The sequence below is a fragment of the Salvelinus alpinus genome, chromosome 4 (genome assembly GCF_045679555.1).
Source record: "Salvelinus alpinus chromosome 4, SLU_Salpinus.1, whole genome shotgun sequence".
Lineage (NCBI taxonomy): Eukaryota > Metazoa > Chordata > Actinopteri > Salmoniformes > Salmonidae > Salvelinus > Salvelinus alpinus.
In genome coordinates, this window is record NC_092089.1 from 14,843,292 (window position 1) to 14,853,336 (window position 10,045).

Consider the following 10,045-nt stretch of genomic DNA (forward strand, 5'->3'; position numbering starts at 1 on the left):
AGGTTGATACAGTGATGTTAAAGGGAAGGATCAGGTCCAGGTTGATACAGTGATGTTAAAGGGAAGGATCAGGTCCAGGTTGATACAGTGATGTTAAAGGGAAGGATCAGGTCCAGGTTGATACAGTGATGTTAAAGGGAAGGATCAGGTCCAGGATGATACAGTGTTAAAGGGAAGGATCAGGTCCAGGTTGATACAGCGATGTTAAAGGGAAGGATCAGGTCCAGGTTGATACAGTGATGTTAAAGGGAAGGATCAGGTCCAGGTTCATACAGTGACGTTAAAAGGAAGGATCAGGTCCAGGTTGATACAGTGATGGTAAAGGGAAGGATCAGGTCCAGGTTGATACAGTGATGTTAAAGGGAAGGATCAGGTCCAGGTTGATACAGTGATGTTAAAGGGAAGGATCAGGTCCAGGTTGATACAGTGATGTTAAAGGGAAGGATCAGGTCCAGGTTGATACAGTGTTAAAGGGAAGGATCAGGTCCAGGTTGATACAGTGATGTTAAAGGGAAGGATCAGGTCCAGGTTGATACAGTGATGTTAAAGGGAAGGATCAGGTCCAGGTTGATACAGTGTTAAAGGGAAGGATCAGGTCCAGGTTGATACAGCGATGTTAAAGGGAAGGATCAGGTCCAGGTTGATACAGTGATGTTAAAGGGAAGGATCAGGTCCAGGTTGATACAGTGATGTTAAAGGGAAGGATCAGGTCCAGGTTGATACAGTGATGTTAAAGGGAAGGATCAGGTCCAGGTTGATACAGTGATGTTAAAGGGAAGGATCAGGTCCAGGTTGATACAGTGATGTTAAAGGGAAGGATCAGGTCCAGGTTGATACAGTGATGTTAAAGGGAAGGATCAGGTCCAGGTTGATACAGTGATGTTAAAGGGAAGGATCAGGTCCAGGTTGATACAGTGATGTTAAAGGGAAGGATCAGGTCCAGGTTGATACAGTGATGTTAAAGGGAAGGATCAGGTCCAGGTTGAAACAGTGATGTTAAAGGGAAGGATCAGGTCCAGGTTGATACAGTGATGTTAAAGGGAAGGATCAGGTCCAGGTTGATACAGTGATGTTAAAGGGAAGGATCAGGTCCAGGTTGATACAGTGATGTTAAAGGGAAGGAGCAGGTCCAGGTTGATACAGTGTTAAAGGGAAGGATCAGGTCCTGGTTGATACAGTGATGTAAAAGGGAAGGATCAGGTCCAGGTTGATACAGTGATGTTAAAGGGAAGGATCAGGTCCAGGTTGATACAGTGTTAAAGGGAAGGCTCAGGTACAGGTTGATACAGTGATGTTAAAGGGAAGGAGCAGGTCCAGGTTGATACAGTGTTAAAGGGAAGGATCAGGTCCTGGTTTATACAGTGATGTTAAAGGGAAGGATCAGGTCCAGGTTGATACAGTGATGTTAAAGGGAAGGATCAGGTCCAGGTTGATACAGTGATGTTAAAGGGAAGGATCAGGTCCAGGTTGATACAGTGATGTTAAAGGGAAGGATCAGGTCCAGGTTGATACAGTGATGTTAAAGGGAAGGATCAGGTCCAGGTTGATACAGTGATGTTAAAGGGAAGGATCAGGTCCTGGTTGATACAGTGTTAAATACAGTGTTAAAGGGAAGGATCAGGTCCAGGTTGATACAGTGATGTTAAAGGGAAGGATCAGGTTGATACAGTGATGTTAAAGGGAAGGATCAGGTCCAGGTTGATACAGTGATGTTAAAGGGAAGGATCAGGTCCTGGTTGATACAGTGATGTTAAAGGGAAGGATCAGGTCCAGGTTGATACAGTGTTAAAGGGAAGGATCAGGTCCAGGTTGATACAGTGATGTAAAAGGGAAGGATCAGGTCCAGGTTGATACAGTGATGTTAAAGGGAAGGATCAGGTCCTGGTTGATACAGTGATGTTAAAGGGAAGGATCAGGTCCAGGTTGATACAGTGTTAAAGGGAAGGATCAGGTCCAGGTTGATACAGTGATGTAAAAGGGAAGGATCAGGTCCAGGTTGATACAGTGATGTTAAAGGGAAGGATCAGGTCCAGGTTGATACAGTGATGTTAAAGCGAAGGATCAGGTCCAGGTTGATACAGTGATGTTAAAGGGAAGGATCAGGTTGAGACGGAGATCCAGATGAATGGATACTGAGCCAGATAGCTGCAGAACAGTAGAGAGAGAACCTTCATCAGTCAACCAGAGATCTAGCAGAGACCTACGGTGCCGTCAGAAAGTATTCAGACCCCTTGACATTTTGTTACTTTACGGAATTATTCTAAAATGGATTAAATAAAAATAATTCCTCAGCAATCTACACACAATACCCCATAATGACATCACAATACCACATAATGACATCACAATACCCCATAATGACATCACAATACCCCATAATGACATCACAATACCCCATAATGACACAATACCCCATAATGACACAATACCCCATAATGACACAATACCCCATAATGACATCACAATACCCCATAATGACATCACAATACCCCATAATGACATCACAATACCCCATAATGACATCACAATACCCCATAATGACCAAGCAAAAAAAGGTTTATAGAAATGTTTGCAAATGTATAAAAGATAAAAAACAGAAATACCTTATTTGCATAAATATTCAGACCTTTTGCTATGAGACTTTAAATTGAGCTCAGGTGCATCCTGTTTCCCTTGATCATCCTTGAGATGTTTCTACAACTTGATTGGAGTCCACCTGTGGTAAATTTAATTGTTTAGACATGATTTAGAAAGGCACACACTTGTCTATACAAGGTCCCACAGTTGACAGTGCATGTCAGAGAAAAAACCAAGCCATGAGGTCAGGGAGGTGACCAGGGAGTGACCACTCCACGTCTACACACACCAAGAGTGTTCAAAGCTGTCATCAAGGCAAATAGTAGCTACTTTGAAGAATCTAAAATCTACAATATATTTTTATTGGTTTAACACTTTTTTTTATTGCTACATGAGTCCATATGTGTTATGTCATAGTTTTGATGTCTTCACTGTTATTCTAAAATGTATAAAATAGTACAAATAAATAGAAACCCTTGAATGAGTAGGTGTTATAAACTTCTGACTGGTACTGCAAGTGAGGACTGAGACTGGACCATTCAAGAACACTGAGACTGTAAAGTAGCAACGGTAGAGCTGAAATCATCCACATTTAAGTCAGGACTGAGACTGTAAAGTAGACCTGAAATCATCCACATTTAAGTCAGGACTGAGACTGTAAGGTAGAGCTGAAATCATCAAATTTTAAGCCAGGACTGAGACTGTAAAGTAGAGCTGAAATCATCCAATTTTAAGCCAGGACTGAGACTGTAAGGTAGAGCTGAAATCATCCACATTTAAGTCAGGACTGAGACTGTAAAGTAGAGCTGAAATCATCCACATTTAAGCCAGGACTGAGACTGTAAAGTAGAGCTGAAATCATCCACATTTAAGGCAGGACTGAGACTGTAAGGTAGAGCTGAAATCATCCACATTTAAGTCAGGACAGAGACTGTAAGGTAGAGCTGAAATCATCCACATTTAAGTCAGGACTGAGACTGTAAGGTAGAGCTGAAATCATCCAATTTTAAGTCAGGACTGAGACTGTAAGGTAGAGCAGAAATCATCCACATTTAAGCCAGGACTGAGACTGTAAGGTAGAGCTGAAATCATCCACATTTAAGCCAGGACTGAGACTGTAAGGTAGAGCAGAAATCGTCCACATTTAAGCCAGGACTGAGACTGTAAGGTAGAGCTGAAATCATCCACATTTAAGTCAGGACTGAGACTGTAAGGTAGAGCTGAAATCATCCACATTTAAGCCAGAACTGAGACTGTAAAGTAGAGCTGAAATCATCCAATTTTAAGCCAGGACTGAGACTGTAAGGTAGAGCTGAAATCATCCACATTTAAGCCAGGACTGAGACTGTAAGGTAGAGCTGAAATCATCCACATTTAAGTCAGGACTGAGACTGTAAGGTAGAGCTGAAATCATCCACATTTAAGCCAGGACTGAGACTGTAAAGTAGAGCTGAAATCATCCAATTTTAAGCCAGGACTGAGACTGTAAGGTAGAGCTGAAATCATCCACATTTAAGTCAGGACTGAGACTGTAAGGTAGAGCTGATATTATCCACTTTTGGCACATGCCTTGTGTTTTGTAACAATGAGACATTATGAGATGTATTGTGTTTGTAATTTAGTAGTGTCAAAAGGTAACAGACAGACATTATTCTGTTTCCTCTACCTCTCCACCCCCCACCCCCTCCTCCTCGGCTCTACCTCTTCCCCCTCGTCCTTGTCGGCTCTACCTCTCCACCCCCCACCCCCCTCCTTCTCAGCTCTACCTCTCCACCCCCCCTCCTTCTCGGCTCTACCTCTCCACCCCCCACCCCCCTCCTTCTCAGCTCTACCTCTCCACCCCCCCTCCTTCTCGGCTCTACCTCTCCACCCCCCCACCCCCCCTCGTCCTTCTCGGCTCTACCTCTCCATCCCCCCATCCCCCTCCTTCTCGGCTCTACCTCTCTACTCCTCCCCTTCCCTCCTCCCCTACACGCGGTTCTCTGTAGTAACATTCCCCTGGTGACCAGTGCTGACGCTCAAAGTGAAATGCTTCAAGAGAGTAGCCTGTGATACACAAAAAAAACATGATCCTGGAATATATTGATTCCCCCCCTCTGTTCCCTCTCCTTTCTTCCTTTGTCTTATCCCTCGCCTCCGCCTGATTCCTTTCTACTCTTTATAAGCTAGAGGGTATCAGTGATGCGTGACTAACGTCGGGACACGCAATACATCGCCTGGTACAGCTCTTTGATCATAATTCCATTTTAACAGTGAAACACTACAAGGGCAAAAGATGGTGGAGAAGGAAGGAAATTATTGTAGCTTGGTAACTGTTTGTTCATTGCTCCCCCTCGAGCTCGGGGTAAGAATCGAGTAACGGTAAGAAAAAAGGCAAAAGCTCCCACTATACACAATTAAGGATTAGCTGTTTTAAAATCAGTCCCAGAGCAAAGCTGAGATGTGTCTTTATTTTACAACGAGACACACACGAGCTTCCAATAGTAGCTTCTCATTATCGCAGCTCTTTTGACGGCTTATACTGTTATTTAAATGTAACCGGTCACTTCCACTGTATTTATAGTGGAATAGGGGTCATATCATGTCGTCAAATAATGAATGGAAGAATCGACGTGAACAATGAGAGAATTTATGAATCTTAAAAAAACTAACAAATACTCTCAAGTATTCACAAATACTCTCAAGTATTCACAAATACTCGTACCTTTGTGCAGTACAACCAATTCTGACTGGCGTAATATGTAGGTAAAAGTATATATGTTTCATTACGTGGTTTTATGTCTCAATACAAAACATTCTTAACAGTAAAGTGCTGAGGGTAAGAATATTTTATATTATATTATATATTATTATATTATATTATTATAAGACAATGTTTTAACCCTAGACATGTCAGCTGTTAGATCTTTACATAAGTGATATATCTCTCTACCCTTTGTCTTCAGAGCACTTTCAACAAGAACATTTTAATCTAACTTCTCACTGTCCCAGTTACACATCTCTTTAACTTCCTTCCCATCGCTAGCTGGAGGAAAGGTTAGGAGCTGTCAGAAGCTCTCTCAGTGGGTGGTCTATAACACATCAGAGAGAGAGAGAGAGAGAGAGAGAGAGAGAGAGAGAGAGAGAGAGAGAGAGAGAGAGAGAGAGAGAGAGAGAGAGAGAGAGACTTCACCCATTAGAGAGTTTGAAAGCCTTACAGAGGAGCAGGAGGTTGGGGGAGAAAGGACAGTAACAGACTGAACAGTTAATGTTGTGTATTTAGTTCTGATGAGGCAGAGAGCAGGTACTGAACTCTACCTTGCTGTTGTAAACCACACAGTAACCTGTCTTAACGTTATTCCTCCTCTACCCTCACATGGAGACTGGTGAGGTGTAGTAACCTGTCTTAATGTTATTCCTCCTCTACCCTCACATGGAGACTGGTGAGGTTTAGTAACCTGTCTTAATGTTATTCCTCCTCTACCCTCACATGGAGACTGGTGAGGTGTAGTAACGTGTCTTAATGTTATTCCTCCTCTACCCTCACATGGAGACTGGTGAGGTGTAGTAACCTGTCTTAATGTTATTCCTCCTCTACCCTCACATGGAGACTGGTGAGGTTTAGTAACCTGTCTTAATGTTATTCCTCCTCTACCCTCACATGGAGACTGGTGAGGTGTAGTAACCTGTCTTAATGTTATTCCTCCTCTACCCTCACATGGAGACTGGTGAGGTGTAGTAACCTGTCTTAACGTTATTCCTCCTCTACCCTCACATGGAGACTGGTGAGGTTTAGTAACCTGTCTTAATGTTATTCCTCCTCTACCCTCACATGGAGACTGGTGAGGTGTAGTAACCTGTCTTAACGCTATTCCTCCTCTACCCTCACATGGAGACTGGTGAGGTGTAGTAACCTGTCTTAATGTTATTCCTCCTCTACCCTCACATGGAGACTGGTGAGGTGTAGTAACCTGTCTTAATGTTATTCCTCCTCTACCCTCACATGGAGACTGGTGAGGTGTAGTAACCTGTCGTTATTCCTCCTCTACCCTCACATGGAGACTGGTGAGGTGTAGTAACCTGTCGTTATTCCTCCTCTACCCTCACATGGAGACTGGTGAGGTGTAGTAACCTGTCTTAATGTTATTCCTCCTTTACCCTCACATGGAGACTGGTGAGGTGTAGTAACCTGTCTTAACGTTATTCCTCCTCTACCCTCACATGGAGACTGGTGAGGTGTAGTAACCTGTCTTAATGTTATTCCTCCTCTACCCTCACATGGAGACTGGTGAGGTGTAGTAACCTGTCTTAACGTTATTCCTCCTCTACCCTCACATGGAGACTGGTGAGGTGTAGTAACCTGTCTTAATGTTATTCCTCCTCTACCCTCACATGGAGACTGGTGAGGTGTAGTAACCTGTCGTTATTCCTCCTCTACCCTCACATGGAGACTGGTGAGGTGTAGTAACCTGTCTTAACGTTATTCCTCCTCTACCCTCACATGGAGACTGGTGAGGTGTAGTAACCTGTCTTAATGTTATTCCTCCTCTACCCTCACATGGAGACTGGTGAGGTGTAGTAACCTGTCTTAATGTTATTCCTCTACCCTCACATGGAGACTGGTGAGGTGTAGTAACCTGTCTTAATGTTATTCCTCCTCTACCCTCACATGGAGACTGGTGAGGTGTAGTAACCTGTCTTAATGTTATTCCTCCTCTACCCTCACATGGAGACTGGTGAGGTGTAGTAACCTGTCTTAACGTTATTCCTCCTCTACCCTCACATGGAGACTGGTGAGGTGTAGTAACCTGTCGTTATTCCTCCTCTACCCTCACATGGAGACTGGTGAGGTGTAGTAACCTGTCTTAACGTTATTCCTCCTCTACCCTCACATGGAGACTGGTGAGGTGTAGTAACCTGTCTTAACGTTATTCCTCCTCTACCCTCACATGGGAGACTGGTGAGGTGTAGTAACCTGTCTTAAAGTTATTCCTCCTCTACCCTCACATGGAGACTGGTGAGGTGTAGTAACCTGCCGTTATCCCTCCTCTACCCTCACATGGAGACTGGTGAGGTGTAGTAACCTGTCTTAACGTTATTCCTCCTTTACCCTCACATGGAGACTGGTGAGGTGTAGTAACCTGTCTTAATGTTATTCCTCCTCTACCCTCACATGGAGACTGGTGAGGTGTAGTAACCTGTCTTAATGTTATTCCTCCTCTACCCTCACATGGATACTGGTGAGGTGTAGTAACCTGTCTTAATGTTATTCCTCCTCTACCCTCACATGGAGACTGGTGAGGTGTAGTAACCTGTCTTAACGTTATTCCTCCTCTACCCTCACATGGAGACTGGTGAGGTTTAGTAACCTGTCTTAACGTTATTCCTCCTCTACCCTCACATGGAGACTGGTGAGGTGTAGTAACCTGTCTTAACGTTATTCCTCCTCTACCCTCACATGGAGACTGGTGAGGTGTAGTAACCTGTCTTAATGTTATTCCTCCTCTACCCTCACATGGAGACTGGTGAGGTGTAGTAACCTGTCTTAACGTTATCCCTCCTCTACCCTCACATGGAGACTGGTGAGGTGTAGTAACCTGTCGTTATTCCTCCTCTACCCTCACATGGAGACTGGTGAGGTGTAGTAACCTGTCTTAATGTTATTCCTCCTCTACCCTCACATGGAGACTGGTGAGGTGTGCCTGTCTTAATGTTATTCCTCCTCTACCCTCACATGGAGACTGGTGAGGTGTGCCTGTCTTAATGTTATTCCTCCTCTACCCTCACATGGAGACTGGTGAGGTGTAGTAACCTGTCTTAATGTTATTCCTCCTCTACCCTCACATGGAGACTGGTGAGGTGTGCCTGTCTTAATGTTATTCCTCCTCTACCCTCACATGGAGACTGGTGAGGTGTGGCTGTCTTAATGTTATTCCTCCTCTACCCTCACATGGAGACTGGTGAGGTGTAGTAACCTGTCTTAATGTTATTCCTCCTCTACCCTCACATGTATTGTACAAGGAGACTCTTTACAGCATTACAGTAGCAAGAAATTACTTTGTTATTCAATGTTAACTTTAGTTCAATGTTAACTGTTTGCTCTTCAATAGAACCATCCAGGCTGTATCACAACCGGCCGTGATTGGGAGTCCAATAGGGCGGCGCACAATTGGCCCAGCGTCGTCCGGGTTTGGCCGGGGTAGGCCGTCCTTGTAAATAAGAATTTGTTATTAACTGATTTGTCTAGTTAAATAAAGATTAAATATATATATATGTTTTAAACATGCTCCATGGGTTATTGTGTATATTATGTATAATGTAACAATGTCTTCAGATGTAGTTTGATATTTAATGTTTATTTTTTATTTATTTTTTGAAATAATTTTTTTTGCCTTTTTTTTTTGTTGTTGTTTTTTTGCCATCCAGAACCTCTACACCAGGCGGTGTCATCCAGGACCAGGCGGTGTCAGAGGAAAGCCCTAAAAATTGTCAAAGACTCCAACCACCCTAGCCATAGACTGTTCTCTCTGCTACCGCACGGCAAGCGGTACAGGAGTGCCAAGTTTAGGTCCAAGAGGCTTCTAAACAGCGTCTACCCCCCCAAGCCATACGTCTCCTGAACATCTAATCAAATGACTACCCAGACTATTTGCATTGCCCCCCCCCCCCCCTTCTACGCTGCTGCTTCTCTCTGTTATTATCTATGCATAGTCACTTTAACTCTACCTACATGTACATATTACCTCAATTACCTCGACTAACCCGGTGCCCCCGCACATTGACTCTGTACCGATACCCCCTGTATATAGCCTCCACATTGACTCTGTACCGGTACCCCCTGTATATAGCCTCCACATTGACTCTGTACCGGTACCCCCTGTATATAGCCTCCACATTGACTCTGTACCGTAACACCCTGTATATAGCCTCCACATTGACTCTGTACCGTAACACCCTGTATATAACCTCCACATTGACTCTGTACTGTAACACCCTGTATATAGCCTCCACATTGACTCTGTACCGTAACACCCTGTATATAGCCTCCACGTTGACTCTGTACCGTAACACCCTGTATATAACCTCCACATTGACTCTGTACCGTAACACCCTGTATATAGCCTCCACATTGACTCTGTACCGTAACACCCTGTGTATAGCCTCCACATTGACTCTGTACCGTAACACCCTGTATATAACCTCCACATTGACTCTGTACCGGTACCCCCTGTATATAGCCTCCACATTGACTCTGTACCATAACACCCTGTATATAACCTCCACATTGACTCTGTACCGTAACACCCTGTATATAGCCTCCACATTGACTCTGTACCGTAACACCCTGTATATAGCCCCCACATTGACTCAGTACCGTAACACCCTGTATATAGCCTCCACATTGACTCAGTACCGTAACACCCTGTATAAAACCCTGCTATTGTTATTTACTGCTGCTCTTTAATTGTTTGTTATTCTTATCTCTTAC